Below are 27,493 nucleotides of genomic sequence, written 5' to 3' on the forward strand. Positions count from 1 at the left end.
AAGCCACCAGGGCCCTCCAAATTAAACCTGAGAGAACCTGAACCCTGTACCAACCAGCTCTGCATAACCAATAAAGAAAGGATCTAGGTACCCAGATAACACAAACAGAAGTATACTTCAACTTAATTCTCATATCAGAATCATAAATAACAAAAGAAATTCACATGCCAAAACCACAACAAAAGAATAATAAAATGGAAAGGCACAACACTACGTCCCCACCAAACTCCACCAATTCCATAGAAGAGTTCTACAAGGAGAACCCCCTAGATATAACCCAGGACACTGAATTTAAAAGAATAATCACAAACATTATCAAGGAATTCAACAATTTTGAAGAACACATGACCAAACAAATAAAAGAACTAAAAGAAGATATGGATAAACTTCTGAATGAATTCACAAAAGAGACAGAAACATTGAAGAAAACTCAGGCAGAAATGAAGAAGGCAGTACAAAACTCAATAAGCCAGCATAATACAAAAGGGGAAAGCCTCACTGCTAGAAAGAATGAAATGGAAAACAGAATATCAACACAGAAAGATAAAGATGAAGAATTGGACCACTCAAACAAAGATTATGGAAAGTTGAAAAAAAAAAAAAAAAACAACAACATAGGAATGGAATATACAAGAAATGTGGGGCAACATGAAAAGACCAAATCTATGGATCATAGGAAGGAGAAGAATTTCAAGTTAATGGTGTTGACCAGATATTAAGCAGGATTGTAGAAGAGAATTTCCCAAAATTAAGGAAAGACATCCTCATAAAAATACAGGAAGAACATAGAACACCAAATAAACAGGATCAGAAAAGAAACTTTCCACGACATATCGTAGTAAAAACACTAAATGTACAAAACAAAGAGAGAATACTGAAAGCAGCAAAAGAAAAACAAGTCACATACAAAGGAAAGCCCATCAGAATTACAGCTGACTTATCAATGCAAACTATGAAAGCTAGAAGAGCCTGGACCAAGGTATTTCCAGTTCTACATGAAAATAAATATGAACACAGCATACTATACCCAGGAAAAATGTCTATTACAGTTGAGAGGGAAAGAAAAAAACTTCCATGACATAATCAGCTTGAAAGAATACATGTCTACAAAACCATCCCTTCAAGGAATACTTGAAGCAATACAGAGAGTAGAGAGAGAAACAACTATACCCTAGTGGAAATGAAAGAAAACAAATAAAGGTATAATCCAGGAAACACAAAATTGCACAGAGAACACAAACAGCAATCAAAATGATGGCAACCAATACACATCTTTCAATAACAACCTTAAATATCAGTGGGCTGAACTCCCCAGTCAAAAGACACAGGCAAAGTGAATGGATTAAGAAACAAAATCCATCTCTTTGATCTCTGCAAGAAACCCATCCCACCTTTAAGGACAGGCACTACCTTAAGGTAAAAGGATGGAAAAGAATATTCCAAGCAAATGGCACTAAAAAACAAGCAGGGGTTGTAATTCTTAACTATCTAACAAAATAGACTTCAAAGTAAAACTAATGAGAAGAGATAAGGAGGGTCACTTCATTCTGATCAAAGGAACAGTTAACCAAGACGATGTTACAATCTTTAACATCTATGCACCAAATTCTGGTGTACCCAAATTCATAAAACAACACTACAGGACTTTAAGACATAGATTAATTCCAACTCAGTAATAGTAAGGGACTTCAATACCCCACTGTCTCCATTAGACAGGTCAACTGGACAAAGAATAAACAGAGAGACATCTGAATTAAGTGATATCATACATCAAATGGACCTAACAGACATCTTTTGATTATTCCACCCAAACACCAAAGAATACACTTTCTACTCAGCACCCCATGGAAATTTTTCAAAAATTTACCACATACTAGGCCACAAAACAAACCTCAACATGTACAAAAATATTGAAATAATTCCATGCAGTCTATCAGACCACAAAGCAGTAAAGCGCAAAATCAACAGTGGACTAAGCCCTCGTCACTACAGGAACTCATGGCGATTGAACAACACACTCCTAAACAGTGAGTGGGTCAAAGGAAGATTAAGAAAGAAATAAATGAATTCATGGAATTCAACAAAAAGAATACAACACAACACAACCTCTGGGACACATTAAAAGAAGTCCTAAGAGGGAAGTTTATACCTCTAAGAGCCTACATTAAAAAATTAGAAAGAGCCCAAATAAATGACCTAATGCTGCAACTCAAGGCACTGGAAAGGCAAGAACAAATGAAACTCAAATCCAGAAGAAGGGAAGAAATAACAAAAATCAGAGCAGAAATTAATAACATAGAAACAAAGAAAGCAATACAAAGAATCAATCTAAGAGCTGGTTCTTCACAAAGCTAAATAAGATAGATAGACACTTAGTTCAGTTAACCAAAAGAGATAAAGAGCAAATCCAAATCAACAAAATCAGAGACACCCAAAAGATCCAGACCATTATAAGGGAATATTTTCAAAACCTATACACTACTAAATCTGAAAATCTAAAAGAAATGGATGGATATCTGAAATCATGGGAACACCAAAGTTAAACCACGAAGAGATCAAGAGTTTTAACAGACCCACAACATACAAGGAAATTCAAACAGTAATACAAAGCCTCCCAATTAAAAAAGCCCAGGCCCAGATGGATTTATGGAAGACCTCCAACCAATACTACTTAAATTATTCAAAATCATAGAAACAGGGGGAGAACTCCCAAATTCCTTCTATGAAGCCAGCATCACCTTAATACCCAAACCGGGTAAAGATACAACCAAAAAAGAAAACTATAGACCTGTATCCTTAATGAACATAGATGTAAAAATTCTCAACAAATACTTGCAAACCGCATACAGACATATATCAAAAATATCATTCACTATGAACAACTAGGCTTTAGCTCAGAGATGGAGGGCTGGCTCAATAAACACAAGTCAATAAATGTCATTAATCATATAAATGGACTCAAAGACAAAAACCACATCATCATCTCAATAGATACAGAAAAGGCTTTTGACAATAGTCATCATGCATTTATGTTCAATGTCCTAGAGGGAACTGGACTGGAGGGAATATACCTCAACATAATTAAAGCTATATACAACAAACCCACAGCCAACATCATTCTAAATGGAGAAAAACTGGAAGCATTCCCATTAAAATCAGGAACCAGACAAGGATGTCAACTATTGCCACTCCTTTTCAACATAGTGCTTGAAACTCTTGCTAGAACACTAAGACAGGGCAAGGAAATTAAAGGAGTACTAAGTGGCAAAGAAGGGGTCAAATTATCACTTTTAGCAGATGATATGATACCATACATAAGAGATCCCAAAACTTCCACCAGAAAACCCTAGAACTGATCAACACTTTTGGTATAGAGGCTAGTTATATAATCAATCTACAAAAATCAGTACCCTTTCTATATACCAATAACAAGCAATTAAAGAAAGAATACAGGGAAATGTTCCCATTCACAATTACTGTGAAAATAAAATATCTTGGAATAAATCTGACCAAAGACACCAAAGATCTCTACAATGAAAATTTTAAATCCTTAAAGAAAGAGATTGAGGAAGACACCAGGAGATGGAAGGACCTCCCATATTCATAGATTGGACAAGTTAATACTGTGAAAATGGCCATCCTACCAAAAGCAGCATATAGATTCAATGCAATCCCAGTCAAAATTCCCATGACATACTTCACAGAATTAGAAAAAAAATCCTTAAATTATTATGTCACCACAAAAGACACTGGATAGACAAAGTAACCCTGAACACAAAGAGCAATGCTGGCGGGGATTACTATACCACATCTTAAAGTATACTACAGAACTATAGTCATAAAAACAGCATGATAGCATGGTACTGGTGCAAAAAAAGCACATAAATCAATGAAACATCATTGAAGATCCAAACCGAGCACATGCAATTTCAGCCACCTGATATTTGACAAAGGTGTCAAGAACACACAATGGAGGAAAGACAGCATCTTTAACAAATGGTGCTGGCAAAACCGGATCTCCAACTGTAGAAGAATGAAATTAGATCCTTACTCTAATAGTCCCCCCTCTGAAGAGGTAACCCTAAAACTTTTTAAGGATTAGATAGAAACTAAGAAACATATCAAAAGCCCCATAAAAATAAATAAATGACAGATGAAAAAAAGAAAAAGAAAAAAGTGATGGGGAGATATGGGATGTGTTGGAAGGGAGGGAATGGGCATGGATTTGATCAAAATGCCTTATATGTATATATGAAATTTTCAATAAAGTTTTTGTAAAAGTTAAAACAAAACAAAACAAAAAACCCAAAATTTTCAGTATCAATATGATAGCATTCTAATCCTGGTACACATCTACTTTTGGGCATGATTGTAAAGGCTTTGAAATCCTGACTTAGGTCACAGGAGTGAAGAGCAGACTGGGAACCAAGGGAAGGCCATCTTTGTTTCTAATACTGGAAGAGAGGGGATGGATGGGAAAGGACTTAGCATAGTTTCTTAGTGTAAAGGAAGAAAAATGAGGTGAATTAGACTTAACAGCCTTGATCGTATAAAACAAATAAAAGACCAAAATGTTATACCTGGGAATAAATGTAATTATAATAAATGGTTTACAAAGAATGATTTAGAATTTTAAATATTCAAAGGAATGGACATACAAAAATAATGAAGTAAAGCTGAGAATTTAGGGCATTGCTAGAGCACCACCTACCTAGTATGCACAAGCCCCAGACTTCAATCCCCCAAACCACCACCAACAACAAAAAATAAAGCATAAACAATGTAATTTATTGCTATGGGGTCTAGTTACTCTCAATGTCCTTGAATTTGTATGATGTCTGATTTTTATTTCCTTAGTGTCCTGGGGTAGAAGGGAAAAACCAAATAATGGGGATAATTGAAACACTAGGCTTCCCAGCTGGGTCCAAGACTGTGCCAGTTTCAGATAAATTACTTCAGCTTGTCCTCACGTGAAACCTGTAAGGAGGCTATTTTTACTAACAGTTTACAGAAGAGGAAATGATAAGTTTTGTAAACAACTGATGAAGTTTCACAAAGGGAGTCTAAGTCAGGTTCATTTGAACAGGAAAATGTATGTTTGTTCACAGAAATGGAGAAAGAATATGCCGGTCTGTGCTATAGAAATGAGAGCTTATATTGAATGAAGTTATATGCATACAAGGCTAATAAAGGAAAACTTTGACTGAATTTATATGGGAGGTAAAGAGAGACCACGGATAATGTCTATACTTTTGTTAGGGGCTTGAGAGTGTGGTGATGTCTTAATATAAATCAGAAGTAAGACAAAGGAATCTGGCTGCAGAGAAAGTTTCATTTTTAATACGTTGTGTTTGAAGCTAAACTGAGGTGTATAACTAGAAATTCCTATGTAGCACTTTGAGGTTTAGAACAAGAATTTGAGAGAGCTATCATAGGGCATAAAAACATGTGTCTCTTTTTTTATTCAGATATAGAATAAAATATTTATTGCAGGGAATAAAATATATAAAAAGCAACAACGGGCAGAAAAGTACATACATTCACATTTGAACGTCACATATTTAACTTACCATGGGAAAATCATAGGAAAGGAATATCCAACAAGTAGAAAGAAAGTTAAGAGAAACTAGCGACATGCTAAAAAACAAATTGGTGTTTAGAGACTGCTCATTACAGTCTAAGGAACAAAGCAAGGGGTAGAGATTTAAAACAATTTTGATAGATAATCTTTCCATTCTGTATTTATGTGTATTCCTGTTGTTACAGTTATGTTTAATAGTCAATTTGACACAGCTTAGAGTCCTCTCAGAGGAAAGCAAAGATGAAGAGATTTCCTAGGTCTGAATGGACTGTGGTTTCTGAATGACATGCTTGTGGGGAGCTCTCTTGATAATAATTGATGCAGGTGGCCCAGTGCCCTGGATGTAGCACCATCACTAGGCAGGTGGTCCTGGGCCGCAGAAGAAAACTAGCGAAGCATGAGCTTGCAAGAAAACTAGAGAGCGAGACAATAAGAAGCATTCCCCCACAGTTCCTGGCTCCATCCTCCTGACTGTAGTTTCAGGACTTGAGTTCCTGCCCTCATTTCTCTCAGTGTTGAACTATGTCCTCGAAGTCAAATAAACCCTTTCCTCTCCATGTTGATTGTTGCCAGTGTGCTTTATCACAGCAACGTAATGAAACTAGAGCACCTATGTTTAAACATTATTTCTATGAGACATTTTACCACAATGTCTTTAAAAATAGAACTTTTAAAATATAACTTATTTTTTAAAAAATATTGTTGAATATTTGTGGGACTCATACAACATATTTTGACTATATTTAGAACCCCGTTCCTATCTGCATACCTCTTAGACGCCCCAACCAGTTTTCATGTGGTCTGTTATGTATATTAAGGTCTATTGAGCACTGGTGGAATCCCCAAACATCATTTGGTATGGGTCCATCCACAAAAGCCTGGTTAAACTATCTAGCATCATACCTTCAGAGAAAATCAACTCTTCCTCTCCCCATAGTTATTAGTTGTCAAAACTTCCTCAATTAAGTTTGGGAATTTTTACCCACTCCCTCACTTCTATGCTGGCATTTTGTCTGGTTTGACCTTGCATGAGTCTTATACATGCTATTACGAATGCTTTAAGTTCGTATGAGTAAATTATGAGTTGTCTCGAAAACTGCTTCTTTGTGGTCATCAATCTCTGGCTCTTACAATCTTTCTACCCCCTCTTCTACAGTGATCCCTGAGACTTGGGTGGCAGAGGTTTGATATAGGTGTCCTATTCAGGGAAAGTTCTCTGTAGTTTCTCATTCTCTGCACTTGGCCCCGTTGTGATTTCTTGTTTATCACCCTCTGTTGTATGAAGATTTTCTTGTGAGACTCTAGAGATACCTAATATTCTTTCTGACCCCATGAACTATCCCCTGTTCTTTAAACTTAGGTGTAGATGTTGCATTGTAGATGTGTCAGTTTGTGTCGTGCACCTCACAGACACTTACTCTCTGTGTGTGATCAGTTGTGAGACTCTAGTCTCTGTCTGTTGCAAAAAGTTTTTTTTTCAACAGTGGTAGTGCAGATGAATGGTGAGAAGCACACTTGTTTGTAAATATAAGAATATATATTTAGGATATAGTAAGAAATTACTTTGGTCTAAGGATATGACAAAAGTAGGTTTTTCTCTAAGATCTATGACATCTCCAACCATGTGCATTTGTTTACAGTACAATACCTAAGTTCCCCATTGTGCTGGCCTTAAGTCCAGTTAGACAGCTGTTGATTAGCCCCAAGATAAAGATTCCACTAATGTACCAGTAAGGGTTATGTACTGATTTGGTCATTGTGGTTCATAGACTTTGAAGCTAGATGGACTCACTGGTTTGTTTTGCTCTTGACAGTTTGCATTTCTGTCTTTATAGGAGCCAGTCTTTGGGTGGAAGCTTCCAGGTCAGTTCCAACTCAATTCATCCCAAGTATGTCCAGTCTCTCAGCAACAGATTCTGACCTTCAAGTTTTGCGAGGCAATCAAAGGCTGTGGCAATAGCCTGTGCTATTTTGGGAGTATTTTGGGCTATCCTGACCAACAACTGGAAGGGAGGTTTCCCCTGTCTGGCACTCCATTTTTGGTTATAGAGCCTTCATATATACATATGCACATATAGATGGGTAAGAGTATTTTCAGTAGAGTTTTGAACTCATATATTTAACTCTGTGTTTTCATACCACCTAAGCACTATTTATCTGTCCTCTTCCTTCCCCTGTATAATCCTCCTTATTTGTTCCCCAGTTAAAGAATTCCCGATTTTCTCTTTTCTCCCTTGAAAACTCCTGTCTCCTATGCACCCCCTCCCCCAAACTCCTTCCTCCCCTTTTCCCCCAATGGTTCCTTTTCATTTTCCTGAATCCTATGGTTTCATTATGATATATACTCACATCTTAAGAATTTAGAGCTAAAATTCGCAAATGAGAGGATCCATACCTTGTTTGTTTTTCTGAGTCTGTGTTCCTTAGTATAACAGTTTCTAGTTCCATCCATTTACCTGCAAAATTCATTTTTCTTTACTGCTAAGTAAAACTCCATTGTGTAACTGTATCACATTTTCACTATCAATTTATATGTTGAGGGACGTTTAGGTTGTTTCCACTTCTTAGCTATTGTGAAAAGAGAAGCAACAAACATGATTGTATAAATATCTCTGTAATGCGATGCTAAGTCTTGGGGTACAGGTCAAACACTGATATAACTGGATCATATGGTAGACCTATTTTTAGTTCTTCACACTAATTTCCAATGTCATCATATCAGTTTGAAATCTGAGCAGCAGTGAGTGAGAGTTCCCCTTTCTCTTCATGCTTACCAGTATTTGGTATCATTTGGTCTTTGACCTTAGTCATTTTAAGGTAAGATGGAACATTAAACTACTTTTTATTTGTATTCCCCATACTACTAAACATGTCGACACATTTTAAGAAATTTCTTATCCATTTTAATATCTTCTTTTGAGAGCTCTCTGTTCAGATCCATAGTCCATTTAAAAAATATTTATTATTTTTATTTTATGTGTATGTGTGTATTGCTTGCGTGTAGGCAAGTATACCCATGTCATGCAATGCCCATGGAGAACAGAAGAGGCTGTTGGATCCCTTGGAACTGGAGTTATGGACAGTTGTTAGCTGCCATGTGGGTGCTGGGATTTGAACCTGGGTCATCTGCAAGAGTGTTCTTAACTGCTGAGCCATCTCTCCAGCACCCCATAGTCCATTTTTTAGAAAAACTTTAAAATGTTTTTTATTCCACAGAGAAGCAATTTTTAATACATTTTTCTAGAAATAACTTGAAGCAGGTTATATTAAAATATATATAATGAAGTTTAAGTGGGGGGAAAGTAGGAAAAGCAATCAAAGACCAAAGGATCTGCCAACATGGGGTTAACTTTGGCTGAATAATGACGGTTTCCATTATATCTGTTCTTTTTTTTTTTTTTTTTTTTTTTTTTTCTTAATTAATCCTAACTAGTTTATTGGGCTTGTTAACAGAACATAGGGTAGGGGTCTATTTACAGAAGATCCCCCCCCAACCACCCATTTAGGGCTGCACTGGAAACTCCACAGTCAAATATAGAATGTGTAACTTCCCAATAGCCACACAAAATGCAAGAGAGGTACCTTATGGCATTCTCTACCTGTATATCCTTAGCCCCTCCCCCACATGCAGCTATGGCCAACTGACTGGGTGGGAGGGGTAACTGATGAAATGCCTTGAGAAGCATGGGAAGGGGGTGTGACTCCAGCTTCCCAGCGGAGTGGTTAGAAGACACTTCCAGGTAAACTTTCCACAAGTTCCTCGGGCTCTTCAATTCTTTCCTCCAACCTCTTCTGAAAAATCCCTGAGCCTTGGAACGAGTGATAGGTGTAGGATGATCGTCCTCTCATTGTGGTAAAAGGATTGAACTTTCAGGTCTCTGCATCATGTTTTCCATGGACTGTTGGCCCAGTTCAGTGGGATTCTGTCTATTATAAGGATTTAGTGCTAGGAGCTACAACTGAGGGAAAGCATACATCTTCTGATTTTTTTGAGTCTGTGTTACTTTACTTAGTATAACAGTAGTTCCATCCATTTACCTGCAAATTTCACTGTTTCATCTTTCTTTACTGCTGAGTAGAACTCCATGCGTAAATGTACAACATTTTTGTTAAAGACTTGTCACTTGAGGGGCACTTCCTTCTCTTAGCTATTGTGAAAAGAGCAACAACGAACATGGTTGTACAAGTGTCTCTGCAATAGGGTGAGTTATTTGGATATATGCCAAGGAGTGGTATAACCAGGCCATATGGTAGGTTCATTTTTAATTTTTTAAGAGTTCTTCACGCTGTTTTCCACAGGGGTTGCATAAGTTTGCACTCCCACCAGCAATGAATGAGCGTTTCCATTCTTCACACTCTCACCAGCATTTGGTATCATTTGTTTGCTTGATCTTAGCCAGTCTGACTGGGGTAGGGTAAAACCTTAACGTGGTTTTCATTTGCATGTCCCTAATTACTATGTTGAACACTTAAGATGTCTCTTAGCCATCTTTATTTCTTTCTTTGAGAACTCTCTGTTTTAGATCTTTAGTCCATCTTTTAATCAGGTCATTTGCTTTCTTGGTTGTTTTTTGAGTTCTTTATATATTCTGGGTTTTAAACCTCTGTTAGATGTGTTGTTGTTGAAGATTTTTTCCCACTCTGTGGGTTTTTTCTTTCTGTATTGTTACTTTTTCTGTACAGAAGATTTTTAGTTTAATGAGGTCCCACTTATTGATTGTTGACCTTAATTCCTGAGCAACTGGTGTCTGATTTAGAAAGCCCTTTCCTACACCTATATTTTCAAGGTTACTGCCAATGTTTTCTTCTAAGTGGTTCAGGGTTTCCAGTTTTGCATTGAGGTCTTTGATTCATTTGGAGTTGACTTTTGTGAAAGATGAAAGATAAGGATCTAGTTTCATTCTTCTACAGGTGGAGATCCAGTTTTGCCAGCACCATTTGTTGAAGATGCTGTATTTCCTCTATTGTATTTTCTTGGCACCTTTGTCAAATACCAGGTGGCTGAAATTGCATGTGCTCAGGTTTGGATCATCAATGATGTTCCCTTGACCTATGTATCTATTTTTTGTGTGTCAGTACAATACTATTTTTATGACTATAGCTCTGTAGTATACTTTGAGTTCTGGCACAGTAATTCCCCAGCATTGCTCTTTATGCTCAGGATTGCTTTGGATATCTGGGGTCTTTTGTGCTTCCACATGAATTTAAGAATTGTTTTTTTCTAATTCTATGAATTATGTCATGGGGATTTTGACTAGGATTGCATTGAATGTATATATTGCTTTTGGTAGGATGTTCATCTTCAAACTATTAATTCTTCCAATCCATGAGCATGGGAGGTCCTTCCATCTTCTGGTGTCTTCTTCAATCTCTTTCTTTAAAGCTTTAAAATTTTCATTGTAGAGATATTTGATGTCTTTGGTCAGGTTTATTGCAAGATGTGCTCTTTCTCTGATTTCTTGTTATTGGCATATAGAAAGGCTACAGACTTTTGTAGGTTAATTTTGTAACTTGCCACTTTACTGAATGTGTTAATAATTTCTAGGAGTTTTGGGGTGCAATTTTTGGCATCCCTTAGATATAATATCATATCATCTGCAAAAACTGTAATCTTTCTCCAATTGCTTGCTATTGGTATAAAGAAAGGCTACTGATTTTTGTAGACTAATTTTGTGACTTGCCACTTTACCGAAAGTGTTGATCTTTTCTAGGAGTTTTCTGGTAGAGCTTTTGGGATCTCTTAGATATAGTATCATATCATCCGTAAAAAGTGATAATTTGACCTCTTCTTTTCCAATTTGTGCTCCTTTAATTTCCTTCTCTTGTATTATCGCTCTAGCAAGAGTTTCAAGCACGATATTGAAAAGGAGTAGAAATAGTGGACATCCTTGTCTGGTTCCTGATTTTAATGGGAATGCTTCCATTTTTTTTTTTTCCATTTAGAATGTTGTTGGCTGTGGGTTTGTTGTATATAGCTTTAATCATGTTGAAGTATGTTTCTTCCAGTCCAATTCCCTATAGAACTTTTACCTTGAATACATGATGAATTTTTTTGGAACCCTTTTCTGCATCAGTTGAATTGATGGTGGGGCTTTTGTCTTTGTGTCTATTCATATGATTGATGACATTTATTGACTTGCATATATTGAACCATTCCTGCATCTCTGGATTAAAGCCTATTTGATCATGGTGAATGATATTTTTGATGTATATCTGTGTGGGGTTTGCAAGTATTTTGTTAAGAATGTTTGCATCTGTGTTCCTTAAGAATATGGGTCTACAGTTTTCTTTCTTGGTTGTGTCTACCTGATTTTGGTTTTAGAGGTGTGACACTGGCATCATAGAAGGAATTTGGGAGTTCTCCCTTTGCTTCTATTTTTTTGAGTAACTTAAGTAGTATTAGTTGGAGGTCTTCTTTAAATGTCTGATAGAATTCTGCTGTAAATCCATCTGGGCCTGGCCTTTTTCAGTCAGGATGTTTTGTATTACTGTTTCGATGTCCTTATATGTTATGGGTCTATTTAAACTGTCAATCTCTTCTTGTTTTAACTTTGGTGGTTCCCATGATTTTAGATATTCATACTTTTCTTTTAGGTTTTCAAATTTAATAGAGTAGAGGTTTTAAAGTACTCCCTTTAATGTTCTGGATCTTTTGGGTGTCTGTTGTGAAGTTTCCCCTTTCATTTCTGAATTTGTTTATTTAGATTTGCTCTTTCTTTCTTTTGATTAACTGGGCTAAGGGTCTTTATATTTTGTTTAGCTTTTCAAAGAACCAATCTTGGGTTCATTGATTCTTTGTATTGTTTTCTGTTTCCATTTCATTAATTTATTCTCTGATTTTTGTTATTTCTTCTATTCTGCTGGTTTTGGGTATCATTTGTTCTTGCCTTTCCAGTGCCTTGAGATGCAATCTTAAGTCATTTATTTATACTTTTTCTGATTTTTTTAATGTAGGCACTTAGAGCTATAAAATTCCCTCAGGACTGCTTTTAAATTGTCCTAGTGGTTTTGTCACATTGTATTATCCTTTTCATTGAATTCCAGGAATTCTTTTATTTCCTTCTCAATTTCTCCTTTGACCCACTCATTATTCAGGAACGTGTTAATCTCCATAAATTTGTGTAGTAACTAACTTTTCTTAAATTGTTAATTTTAAGCTTTATTGCATTTTAGTGTGATAGAATGCATGGAATTATTTCAAGTTTTTTTTGTATTTGTTGTCTTGTATCCTTGTATGTGGTCAATTTTTGAAAAAGTTCCATGGGATGCTGAATAGAAAGTGTGTTCTTTGGTTCTTGGGTACAAGATTTGGAAGATGTCTGTTAGGTCCATTTGATATATGGCATCATTTAATTCAGATGTCCATCTGTTTATTCTTTGTCCAGTCAACCTGTGTAATGGAGACAGTGGGGTACTGAAGTCCCCTACTATTACTGAGTTGGGGATAAGCTGTGTCTTCAAGTCCTGTAACATTGATTTTATGAATCTGGGTGTACCAGAGTTTGGTGCGTATAGGTTCAGGATTATAATATCTTCTTGGTTAATTGTTCCTTTGATCAGAATGAAGTGACCCTTTTTATCTCTTCTGACTAGTTTTAGTTTGAAGTCTATTTTGTCAGATATTAGAATAGCAACCCCTGCTTGTTTCTTAGTGCCATTTGCTTGAAATATTCTTTTCCATCCTTTCACCTTAAGGTAGTGCCTGTCCTTAAAGATGAGATGGGTCTCTTGCAGAAAACAAAAAGATGGATTTTGTTTTTTAATCCATTCAACTAGCCTGTGTCTTGTGACTGGGGAGTTCAGTCCATTGACATTTAAAGTTATTACTGAAAGATGTGTATTAGTTGCCATCATTTTGATTACTGTTTTCATTCTTTCCAGAATTATACCTTCATTTAGTTTCTTTTTGTGGCCCCTGGGGTATAGTTGTTCATTTGTCCCTTGTTTGTATTATTTCAAGTATTATTTGAACGACTGGTTTTGTGGACATGTATTCTTTCAGGAAGATTCTTCTTTCCTGTCAGCTACAGTAGGTATTTTTGCTGGGTAAAGTATTCTGGGATAGCATCTACGGTCATTTACAACTGGAAATACTTTGGTCCAGGCTCTTCTGCTTTCATAGTTTGCATTGATAAGTCAGCTGTAATTCTGATGTGTTTTCCTTTATATGTGACTTTTTTCTTTTGCAGCTTTCAGTATTCTCTCTTTGTTCTGTACATTTAGTGTTTTTACTATGATATGTGGTGGGGAGCTTCTTTTCTGGTCCTTTCTATTTGGTGTTCTATGTATTTCTTGTATTTGTATGAGGATGCCTTTCCTTAATTTTGAGAAATTCTCTTCTACAATCCTGTTTAAGATCTGATCAATACTGTTAACCTGAAATTCTTCTCCTCCTCTATGTCTGTGATATGTAAATTTGGTGTTTTCGTGGTGCCCCACATCTCCTGCAAATTCCATTCATTCCTGTGTTTAAAATTTTTTTTTTCATAATCTTTGCTTGAATGGTTCAATTCTTCAACTTTATCTTCCAGTGTTGATGTTCTGTTTTCCATTTCATTCATTCTAGTGGTTGTTACTGTTGTTTCAAGTCGGTTTATTGATTTTCAATTCCTTGTTTCAGCCTGAGTTTTTTTCAATGTTTATATTTCTTTTGTGACTTCATTCAGAAGTTTAGTCATAGTTTCTCTTAATTCTTTGATTTATGTGTTTGTGTGTTCTTTAAATTCATTTAATTCCTTGATCATGTTTGTGATTATTATTTTAAATTCTGTGTCCTGGGCTATCTCTAGGGGTTCTCGTTATAGAGCTCTTCTACAGGACTGGCGGATTGTGGTGGGAACATACTGTTTTGGTTTTCCATTTTATTGTTTTTTTGTTGTGATTTTGGCACTTGGATTTCTTTTGTTGTTTGTGATTCTGGTATGAAAATCAAGCCTTCTTTTGTTGAGTTAAAGTTTGTTTCTTTTTGTATTATTGGTGTGCTTTAGTTGTTTTCTTATTGGGTCTGTAAAGCTGGTTAGTCTAGGTTCCAGGTTCTTACAGATTTTATTGTGGAGGGAACTGATGACTTCAGATCAGTTACTCAGGAGCTGCCACAGAGGCCCAAGTCAGGCTCCAGTCAGGTAGACCCAGGCTTCCTTCTAATGTTTGGACCCCTACTGGGGGTACTCAGAGCATATGTTGGTTACTTCCCTAAGGGGTAGTCAGATTCAGGCACTCTCAGGTGATCTACTGAGGTCTCAGCCCTATCCTCGGTAGAGGCTAGCAGGCCAGATCAGGCACTCTCAGGCTGCCTGCTAAGATCTCAGCTTTATCCTGCTGCAGTGCAGATAGGTCTGCCCTTGGGAATATGGGAGGGGCCTCACTAATCCCAGTTAGGTGGTTGAGTATGGCTCAGTTTGGGATTTGGGGAAGCTCATCACCATGTGGAGGCCTGTCCATGTGCTCTCAGGCAGTCTACGGAGGTCTCAGCCCCTATTCTTGGTGAAGGCCAGATCAGGCACTCTCAGCCATAGTCCATTTTTTAATAACATTTTTTAATTTGTATTTTTGGTAAATGCATGTAATACCCACATGTATATAAATTTGCCTGTGTTGTGCAAAGCCTGAGGAGACCAGAAGAGGTTGTCAGATACCCTAGAACTGAAGTTACAGGCAGTCGTTAGCTGCCAAGTGGGTTCTGGGATTTGAAGCCTGGTCTTTGGAAAGAATCACTAAGTCATCTCTCTAGTCCAATATCTCATTTGAATATTTATTTATTTATTTATTTATTTATTTATTTATTTATTATTTATTGGTCTTTTGAGACAGGGTCTCCCTGTAGCCCCAGCTGTCCTGGAACTCACTATGTGGACTAGGCTGACCTTGAACTCACAGAGATCCACCTGCCTCTGCCCTCCGAGTGTTGGGATTAAAAATATTTTATTTATTATTTGTATTTTATGTGTATGAGTGTTATACTCACATGTAAATAAGTGCACCCATGTTATGCAACACCCCCAGAGGACAGAAGAGGCTGTTGGAGCCCCTGGAACTGGAGTTATGGACAGTTGTGAGCTGCCATATGGGTGCTGGGATTCGAACCTGGGTCTTCTGCAAGAACAGTCAGTGTTCTTAACTGATGAGCCACCTCTTCAGCCCCTTTAACTGGATCTTTAAGATGTTCACATTTAATAGAGTATAGGTTTTTAAAGCATTCCGTTACAAAGATCTGGATCTCTTTGGTGTTTGTTGTGATGTTTCCTTTATTTGTCTCTGAAGTTGTTGATTTGGATTTGCTCTTTCCTTTTTATGGATGGCTGGGCTAGGGGTTTGTCTTGTTTATCTTTTCAAAAAAACTATCTCTGAGATTAATTGTCACTTTATATTTTCTTTGTTTCTATTTCATTGATTTCTGCTATGATTTTTAGCAATTCTTTTGATGGTATTTTCATGAACTTTGTTCAAGTGTTTATTCCTATTCTCTTTTGAGTTATTTATGTGTTCTTTAAAATCCTTAAGTTCTTTGAGCATATTGATTGTTTCTTTAACTTCTGTGTCTTGTGCTCCTCTGGGTAGTACATGTTGTAGAATACCACTATAAGACTGGTATGATTTGGTGGTGACATATGATCTTCATTTTTCATATTACTTGTGTATTTTGCCATCTGATCTATGCATATGGACATCTTTTTTTGGTTGTATGTCTAATATGAAAATTCTAGTCTGCCTTTGTTGAGCTGAAGCTTCATTCTGTTTATCATGTTTTTTTTTGTTGTTGTTGTTGTTGCTGCTGTTGTGTTTTTGTTATTATAGCTTGTTTGCTTTTATTTTTCTGACTGCAATTTTATTGAATGTTTGCAATTTCATACAATAAATCCTGATCATGTGGATGATCGAATGGAAACAGATTTCTAGGTGCCTGGCAAGTTGTTCATATGAACATACTGCACTGGTTGCTTTCTCATCAGGTATGAATCGTTAGTTGGTCTGTGTCTCAGCTTCTCATTTTTCATTTTTATTGGAGGGGTGGGATGGTTCTTGCCAGGTCAATCAGGAGTTCTCCAATAGCATGAATGGGCCTAGTCTTGAAGCAGAATAATGAAGACCAAGTGATAGATGGGTCTTGAAAGGGTAATAAAGAGCTCTCCAGTAGGGCAAGGGGGCCTAGTTCTAAGGCAGGATGATGGGGATGGAGTAGATCAGTTTTGAATAGCTAACCATGGTAGATGTGGGCATTGGGTAAAACAGAACTTGACTGGTCCCAAAGCAGGGCAATGGTGACTGAGTGGGTAGGATCTGACTAACTTACCAGGCTGGGCAGGAGTTCTCTGACCGGGAGAATGGGCCTAGACCCAATGCTGGAAGTTGGTTCTGAGTTGATGGGTCCTAACTAAGCAGGTTAAGTGTGAGCTCTGGAGCACTAGGAAAGGGGGTAAATCCGAAACAGGTCATTGGTGGTGAGTGTGTCAGATGAGCACAGGCCTGGTCCCAAACTGGAAAATGGGGGCTGAGTGGAAACACTGAGATATAAATAACTCTGGAGACAGACATATTATGCTGTTTTTTTTTTTTTTTTTTTTTTTTTTTTTTTAAAATACTTTTCTTTGATGCCACGGGAATTACTCATTTGTTTTCAGCTTAACCCTGTTTCACTGATATTTTCTGCTCTTTGGACTTTCTTATCTCTTTGCTTTGTTCTGTCTTTAAAATCAGGCAGCCCTTACAGCAGCCAACTATATAGTGGGTAAGGAGATAAACACCGCATGTAGCCTGTTCCTGTGTAGTTTTCTGTGGTGACATCTTGGCGACATTTGTCTTACTAGCTCTGTTGTAATAAGCTAAGTCCCATCATGATGTGCTGGTGTTGCTCTTTCTATCCTAATCAGGTCTTCTTGGACTTGAATGTTTTGTCCCTTTCTGAGGAAAGTATTCATACATTGTTTATCTTCCCACAGTTTTATAAGACACTTATCAGCTACAGAGGGATAGAAAGACGATCAGGTGCCTACACTGTCTCCAAGTCTCCTAGTCTCGCTCTCTCTTCTCCTTCCCATCATTAACTCTCTTCCTCTCTCTTTTCTTCTTCCCCTCACAGCTGTGATGCTTGTTAATATCCTAGACCTATAATTAAACATATCTCTCTGATATTTTCACTTTGTTCCTTATGGTTGTATTTTGTCTTTTTCCAAATAAATCTTCTCACAATATAAGATAACTTTTTGTTTTCCTGTTTTCCTACTGTATTTATGACAGTGGTCCTTGGGGTGCAGGCTACCACATAGTCTCACAGATATAAGTAGGGATTCACATGGGAAAACAGAAATGTGTGCTATTTGTTATCTCACATTATTACTCTTCCTTATTTAACACATATTTCAAATAAATATTTATGATGACAACTCTAAAACTTTTAGATAAATAGATGTGAAAAACAAAAGGTTGAAGGTAGGGAAGGGAGGCTGTAGAATCCAAAGAAGGAAGTAGGAAATGAGTGACAGACATCAAGTAATCTGTATTTTTTTTGAGGCACGCCACACACTGGCTCTTGAGTTGTAAAGCCAAAAGAACAGTAGTGTAAACATGCTGTATAATGCCCATGAAAAGAAACTCACCTGTTGCTTAGAGGAAGGACAATTATTCCTGGCACTGAGACCTGAGAAAAGATTTCTCATTTGAGTCCCCATAAAAAGGGCAACACAACAAGGTAAAGCGAAGGCTATCCTCCAGGCACTATTGCAGTCACTACTACATCTATGAATTTTATGGGTCTTTTGGTTTAGAGTCCTTCAGTGCTGGCCTTAGGCACTGAAGGCGAAAGCTCAGTTTGTTAGAAGTGTTTCTGTGGGGCTATTTTTCAGTTTATCCATGCATTTTTCTGTAGATCAGGCTTAGTTCATGGGTAGATGACAAGCGTTCCTCTGTGTGCATTGAATTATGCTTCAAGAAATCTTCCACAGATATTATTCTCTTAACTAAAGTTTGGATGGTTTCTGAACAGCAGTAAATTTATAGCTGGGCTCTCTAACAAGTACTTTGGGTGCCGCTACTTTGTGTCATTGATGAAGAACAGAACTGCATACTCTTGTTTTATTTTTTATGTGGGTTGGGAGTAGACCAGCATTTCTAATGATAGAAGGGAGACTGAGAAAGAGCTGGGATCAGAACTGTTCTTTTACTACCCAGAAAATGGCTGCTGGAAAAAAGAGGTAGAGAAACATTCCTTTATGAGGCAGTTTGGGTTCAACTTTCACTCCCTGATAAAAATTCCCCTTAAATCTAGCCATAATAATATCAGCCTGAAGGGATTAAAGAGGTGTACTGTGTATATTTAAATACTCAGAGCAGTTATGATGAATCACAGCATGGCCTCTACTGATCATTTAAACCTTGAGCATAATAATTTCTGGTTAAATCTCACAAAACGAATTGATTGAAAACATATACAAAAGTAAATAAATGAATCAAATGTTTCTAAAATTGAATTATAGCAAAAGTCTTATGGCTATCGAAACCAGTAAGGTGGTTTTTAGTGGAGTTGATAAGTAGACTCCATTTTTTTTTTTTGGCAGAAATTAAGCAGCACACAAATTTGGAATTTTAGACTCAAAAGTAAGAAACTATTTCATTTTTAGAAAGCAATATTTTTATTTTCAGATAAAATTACTCAAAATGTAATTAAATATTTTATTTTTTTAGTATGGGAGTATACTTAACATTGCAGAAACAATTATGGTAAAGAATCATTGTTTTCAAACACTCTACACCTTAGGTTGTAAATTTCAGTATTTAATTTTTCTCCACTGCTTTATCCTGTGCTTGGTACATAGTAGATATATAGATGAAATAACTGTTATGTTGAATATTATTCTCTGGCACGATAAAATATACAGATATCAACAGGAGATACCATTGCTTTAGATAAATAATATGCACTTAAAATTAACAAGGTGCATATTACTATAAAAATATACAGCTGATTTTAATTGACCTTACAGTCCTTCTTTAATTAAGCAAGAGGTTGTTCTATGTTAATCAGTGATCTTTGATCCATGTGGAGGTATCATATGTAATACAGTTTTCTATGGTCTTTTGAAATCATATACTTTAAAAATGTGTTTTGAATTTCAAAAAAGTCCAATTATTATGAGACTTATTCATTCTTTATTTGTGGATATCATTATGGTAATTAAAATATGGCAGATAAGGGATGGAAAGAGGGCTCAGCAGTTAAGAGCACTGTCTGCTCTTGCAGAGGACCCAGGTTCAATTCCTAGCACCCACAGATGGTTAACAACTATTCATAACTCTAGTTCTAGGAGATCTGTTGCATTATTCTGGCCTCGCATGACATGGTGCACTTACACATTTGCAGGCAATACACTCACACAAATAAAATATTAATAATGAATGGTTTTAAAAATATGACAGATTAGGGCCAGCCATGGTAGTGCATGCCTTACATACCAGCCCTAGGGAAGCAGAGGCAGGTGGATCTGAAATGAAGCCAGCCTGGCCCACATGGTCACTTCCAGGCGAGCTGGGACTAGAGAGACATTGTCAAAAAATGACATGTATTTTTGATTGCTTTCAGATACTGCATTCATTTTTGCATAATGTATTTATAAATCTGATTGCGTACTGGGTATTATTCAAAGGTCTTAATGTATAAAAGATCAAAATTTGAACCTTACATCCAAATGAATCTACACTTCCCTTTGCCTGCTTGCTAGAGGAAAATAAATGAGGTAACTTCTTTCATAATAGCATACCTAAAATGGCATGAATAAATGTTTTTCTATCTCTGAATAGTTTTCTTGCCAGCACCAAAAACTACTGAATGTTAACTAGGATATTTGGAAGGTGTGGAGATTTTCAGTCACCTTCAAAAGTGGTATGTAAACACATAAGCCAAATAGCTCACACACTAGCAAAATCAACACCCAAGCCATTGGCAATGGAGCAAACATGTCAATCTTACCACCTTTGATTGGTGACATTTCTGAAAATGCATGATTTAAAATATCATTTCTGATTTTCACAAAAAAGTTTTGGTTTTCTTGGCACTGTTCTCATTCACAGAGAATTCATGCAGCTAAGCAATGCCTTCGGCCTCTCCCTTGTTTCTATCGTCACTGACTCTGCATTGCCACGTTATTCCTAGAACCCGTAAGTAATTTATTAACAACTTCTAGGTTATGCTCCACTGAACAGTTCCCCAGGAAGAATTAGTGCCTGATTATCTATCTAGTAAAGTTATAGCACCAAAGATAAAGGATGTTCTTACAGAAATGTAATTTTCCCCCTCTATAAGTTTTTTAAAAAATTATCATGAGTTTGAAATGTTTTCTCCTGAGTTTTCCCAGGAAATCTTTGTGAAATTGTCATTTAACACAAATGTCCTTTAAATTGGTGGTCCTAAGCAACAATATATTTTTGCTCATGTATCCAGTGAACTTTGGAAAAATCATCTGCCAAATGCCTTTGGTAAAATCAGTCCGTGCTAGCAGAAGGGCAGATTCTTTGAGTCTTAACTTTTGAAAGGAACTAATTCTTCTCTTAACATACTGGAAAGTCTTATTCATTCAATAGTTGCTTTTTAAAATTCAACAAGAACAGTGACTGAATTTAGCAATTGTATAAACAGAAATGACCTGTTAGCTTACATATGCAGAGAAATCTTGAATCAAAGAGAAAATAAATGTCTCTTATAATTTAATATATTCTTTTTTAGTTTTATGTAAGGTGATGCAATTTATTTTTACTTTGTGAAGGAGAAGAATTAGATACAGTGAATTTTGTAATATCCATCTTGTTTTTTCTTTCAGGGTAAAGTGTCCAATTATATCTTGCATAATGCAAAATCTTAATTGTCATAGAAAACATATTTAAAATTTATGGCTCAGAAGGATTTCAATCATCTTTGACATTCAACACTCAAGGCATTTCTGATATTTATTCAGGACAGTATAACAGAAAGTACACAACAGATTGCAGTTTGAAATCTCTACTTTTTGCAACTTATATTTTCAATAAAAACTTGAAGCATGTGCACAAATAAGAATGTATTATGGGTGTCACATACTTTACATATGCCATCTACATATTTAGATAAGGGAATTATCTCATAGCAGCATTTTATAGACATTATTTCAGCATAAATTTTTGCTGAGTACATAGAAGGACAAGCTCCTATCTTGTCTTTATGACCATGGATCAATTGTTTGTGCTTATGTAAAGGCATGTCCACATGGAGACCATTGCTTAGTGTAGTAGCAGGAAAACAGAAATATTTGAAGACTGGACATAATTTTGGTATATAGTCCAACAATAGTGCAGTGGGAAGATCAGAGGTTTGAGTATCAAAATGAGAGTCAAGTTTAATGATGCAAGAGAAAAGGGGTCAAAAAGGAGGAGTGGGGGGTGAGGGAAAGTACTTTCTAGGAAGAAAAGGAGGGGAATGCCAATCTAGGCAAAGGAATGAAAACATAAGTAAGCAGACGGTTTTACGAAAGTAATGCAGCATAGCAATGCCTGTATGCAAGGAATTTGAAGAAAACAGCTATTGTTTAAAAAAAAGTTAAAAGGAAATTTCATCAAGAAAAGTCAAAGAGTTCTAGGATATAGAGTATCAGCATGTCTTTGATCATTGCCAGTGCTCAAAATAAGCTTACACCATGCTTCATGTCTTAAATGTTTCCCAAAGGTCCAAAGTAAAGTTTGGTCCCCAGCATGGTGCAATTGGGAGATGATGGACCCCTTCAGGATGGGGTCTTGTGGACTAAAAGTGGGTTATACATTGTGGTTTCCTCCTCTCCTCTTTGCTCTCTAGCTGTGAGGTAATCCATTTTTTGAATTTATTTTATTCATTATTTTTACTTTATGTTTATGAATGTATTGCCTAAATTGTAAGTAAGTGCACAGGTGTCCTGCATTGCTCTCAAAGATCAGATCCTGGAGTTAAAGATGGTTGTTAGATACCATGTGGGTGCTGGGAATTGAATCCAGGTCCTCTTCAAGAGCAGTCTATGTTCTTAACTGCTAAGACAACTCTCCAATTCCGTAATCAGATTTTTTTCCATCACATATTTCTATTATGATACACTACCACTCCACAGGCATAAAATAGACTGAAACTTTCAAAACCGTGAGCCAAAAATCAATCTTTCTCCTTGTTTTCTTTTTTTAAAAATATTTATTCTCTTTATCTTATGTGTATGCATGTATTGTCTGCATGTATGTAATTGCACCCAATGCAATTGGAGGTCAGAATGAGGCTTCCAGATCCCCTAGAACTGGAGTTACAGACAGTTGTTAGCTGCCATTGTTGTACAATGCACATGGAGGTCAGAAGAGGCTTCCAGATCCCCTAGAACTGGAGTTACAGACAGTTGTTAGCTGCCATGTGGGTTCTGAGGACTGAACCCATGTCCTCTGCAAGAGTAACCAGTATTCTTAAGTCCTGAGCCATTTCTCTAGCCCCAGTCATTCTCTTTGTTAAGAGAATTTAGAGTTAAATATCATATGTATTTTTATAATGATACAAATCTAACATACCTTGCTACCAATGTCACAAGCAAATAGAAACTCTGTAGTCCCAACAAACAAACATAAAATTAACAAACAGAAGAAATCTCAGCTTATTTAAATTTTTGAAAATAATAAGGAATATCATAGTAAATAATTTCACAGTTGACACTAGAGTCAAAAGATAACATTTCAAAAATCTTGACAATACTTTTTGATTTTTATGAGTACAATTTTATTAGAATGGTAGTGATGGAAATTAAATTATAATTCACACAGATAACAAAGAATTACAGAACTGAGAGGGCATGTGCAAGAGGGTTTTTATAAATGTGGACGACTAAAATCCATGAGAATGGTAAAGTTAGAATACGTGGAAAAGACAAGAAAACACTCAAAGTGACAAGTCAAGGGCAAAATGTATAAACAGGTGATAGCATGTGTCTTGAGAGGTGGGAAGGTGGCACTGTGTGCAGTGAAACCTGAGGCAGGTACTACATAATACTGTCTTCACAGCTCCCATTTTATTTATGAAGTAATAAGAGAAATGGTGATAGTAAGATAATTTCAGATCTTTTAAGGAGACTGAGATGAGAGGACACTGGATTCAGAATACTAAATACATGGCATGCAGCAAGCATCCGGTTAAGGATAAACAGTCACTGAGGAAACTCTGAACAGTGGCTGTTTTTAATACTCTCTCTGGTGCTTATCACCACATTCTTTATGAGGCTTGCAAACATTTATTGGGCTCAGCCTGTGTGCCTGGAACTGTATTAAGGTCCGGTAGGGTTTATAGGACACAGAGAAGAGACGAGTCTTCAAAGAGCCCAGGTTTCTGCTCTATCAGTTATCATCAGGCCAAAGAAGATAATGTATTTCAGCCCACTGTTGTGTTCTGAGCAACACCTCCTAGTCACAGTGTTCCATTTGGTTTTCATTTGAAGCACTTCTTTGCTTCTTTGCACTTTTGTGGGCATGCCATCTGTAATTTGTGAATGAAGAAAGAGCCATAATGGCAGTGTTTTTCCTTATGCCTTCAAATATTTCCAGGCTGCACATTTATCCAAGCTTCTTTCTGTAAGCAGCTCTGTCTTGGTACAGCATCACTAATAATGCTTATATGGGTGATGTTTATATCCTTGTGTGAGATCAAAAGTAGAGTACTGCTAGCAAAGCTCATTGTATGAATTGTGAGAATTATGCTCACTGTGTAGCATATCAAGTAATCTGTATATTACATTTTGTGTACCATTAAGACATTTCCTATACCAAGAATGTTTCAAACATTACTATTTTTAGTCCACTGATTTAAAGTGTCCCCATTCCTTAAATGTCACAAAAATTAAGCAACAGTTATTTAATTTTTGCCATTAAAATACTTTATTCAATCAAACATTTATTTATGGTATATAAACATGTAATGTGCAATAAGAATAGTATTATCATTGGACTTAGTTCCACTTGACAAGAACATTGTCAGCAAGTTAAATTTTAATATTTTTTCTTCTTTATCAAGTCCACATTTACAAAGAACCAAAATGAAGATTCTTAGTTCCTCATCTCTGTACAGTGACTCTTTCCCTCCGTTGCCAGTAAGAACCAGTGAGCTATTTCTGATCAGTTAACCACTTCAGACCATTGGAAGAGACTCAGGATGCCTTTAACTGCCCAGCTATATTCACATGTTCCAATCATCATGACTATTAGGCCACTTGGGTTAAGTTGGCTCAATCAGAATGAAGTGCAGAACTTTTATTTTCTGACTGAGAAGATTGGATTGTTTTCCCTTTTGACAATGTGATGCCCAAACATGCAACTTTTGCCTATGGGAGGCAGGATGAGACGAGAAGCAGAAGAGACATGTATAGGCAACTATGGAGCTCTCCAGGAAGCCAACCTTTCAAACCTGTGAGTCAGTCAAGCCCATTTACAGTTTGTGAAGATTAATTTTATATGTCAGCTTGAGTGGGCTGCAGAGGGTCCAGTTATAAAGTGACCAAATTAAACACCATTTCTTATGCCAAGTGTGGTGGCCTGCAACTTCAACCCCAGCACTTGAGTGGCAGATACAGATGGTTCACTGTGAGACCTAGACAAAACTGGTCTACATTGCAAGTTCCAGACCAGGCAAGGCTACATAGTGAGATCTTCCTTCAAAATTAAAAAAAAAAAAAAAGATAAAATTTGCATGTGTCTATGAGGGTGTATATTGATGAGAACATTATTTGAACAGGTAGTCTCTGTTATCACCTCTTTCCCAGTGTGGATGGGCATAATCCAATACACTGAGCCACTCAGTAGTAAAGATGAAAGAAAGAGCCTTTTCCTATCTTACTGAAGCAAGAAAGCTATGCTATTTCATCTCTTTGTGTCCTGAGGTTGAACTAGGATATATATTATCGCCTCTATATGTTATCAAGTCTGAGTTGTACTACATTATTCCACTGGCATTCCTTAGTTGTAAGTTTGCAAATAGAACATTGCTGGCTTTCTCAACCTCTATAGGCACATGAGCCAATTCCCCATAAATAAATCTACAAATGTAGGAAACAGTATTTATCCTATTTGGCTAGTTTCTGGGAGAGCTCTAAAACATAGCTCATCCAGCGAGATATTCATAATTATCTTAAAACTATTATAAAATGTGGTAAAACACATTGGAACTAGAAAATAACCCCAGATCAATGAGACACTGCCACTGAACAGCTTTGAACCTAAACTTTTCTTCTGAGAAATAAGAATAATCATAATAACACTGCAGAATTTCAACAGATTCCATAACGCATGTGGAATAGCTCCCACATGGTAAATTTATGGACAGATTGGACTATTAGACTGCATCTTGCATTGTATAAATTAAAACGAGGATTCTGGATATAATGGGATCAGTATAATACTCTTTTTACTTTGACTCGGGAAGATATAGCTTCACTCAGTGGGGAAAAAAAAAACAAAAAAAATAAATCATCACTTCAGATAAGCAGGACACATACAGGTTGCATGTTATTCATACACTAAAATGAGTTTTATTATCTTTAGTATTCTGTATCACCAGAATTCAAAGAATGTAAGAATTCAAAGAATTTGTGTGCCCACTGAATAAAAGCCTTCTTCCTGCATTCTATCATGATGTATCGTAATGGCCTCTATGAATAGATATTTGTATCAAAATCCTCACTGTATTTCAAACTTTCTCCTATAATCATAACAACGAAAAATAGACAAAAACCAAATTGCTCCCACTTACGATTTTGCTTGCTCTCTTAATTCTTACCTATTTCTGCTTGCCATCTGACACGTCTGACCTTCTAAATTCAGAAACTGCAACACTTAAAAACTGATCAGGTTATCAGTAACCACTTTATTGCCTGTCCGTCTCTGAGTCTTGAAATTGCTATGGCTATGGAATTACTCTGTTCTCAGACTTTGGACCTAGGTTAACTTTGAGCTTAGTATTTTCCTTTGTACATTGCAATCAAACCTGGAGATCATTTCCCATCCTTTCCTCAGGAGCTCTTTTCTCTGGAGGTTAGGTTTTCAGGGCCATTACTGCCCACTCTCTCAGGAATGCTACTGAGGGAGCTCAGTGGGCTCCCTGAGTCTGGATTAAGAATAAGAAGTTAAAATTAATGATATCTGTAAAATTTTCAGTAAGCTTCAGGGTCTTAAAATGCTTGAAATATATCCTAATGATTTCTTTTGCTTTTGGAATTTTAGTTAACATTTCAGAAGCCTAATTAATGTTCTTAATTAGGCAAAATATTTTATGTTCATTTTCCCATTTCTGGAAGATCCCTCTTCTCCTTTTAACTACAATTGCAGTGTTTAGGAAAATTAGATTTCCTCTACTTGGCATGTGGTTATGATGGAAATTAGAGAATTTTAATAAGAACTTTAGAAACTTGAAATTTCTAGTAATTCTCCATAGTGTTTAATTAATCTAAATCAACAGAAGAATAAAATAGTGAGCTTGACCTGTGTATGTAAAATAAGGATTTGAAATGGAGAAAAAGAAAAATCTGAAGCTTTCTCTTCCCAGTTCCAAATATATCAGCCTGTAAGTCTGTCATACTGATTCTACTTCATTTTAATGTAGAAATGTACAAAATTCCACTGTGCTTCATGTATAATGAATTGATAAAATTGAGCAGAAATTATCTTTCTTCTTGGATCATTAACCATAGATTACTTTTGTTGTCTAACAATCACCAAATTGCAATTGTGAACCTAAAGCTGATGCTGACTCCCAGTTTTCTAAGCATACTTATATCTCCATTTCCCTTAAATGAAAAAAAAAAAAGATGCTACTTTTGTAGCAAATAATTTGGTACAATTGTGATGATATAGTTAGACTCACGACTTGGTGTTTCTTTTTCTAGTTTTTTTTTTTTCAAATCACGGAAA

This window comes from Nannospalax galili, unplaced genomic scaffold, assembly GCF_000622305.1.
Source record: "Nannospalax galili isolate Female #2095 unplaced genomic scaffold, S.galili_v1.0 scaffold189, whole genome shotgun sequence".
Classification (NCBI taxonomy): Eukaryota; Metazoa; Chordata; class Mammalia; order Rodentia; family Spalacidae; genus Nannospalax; species Nannospalax galili.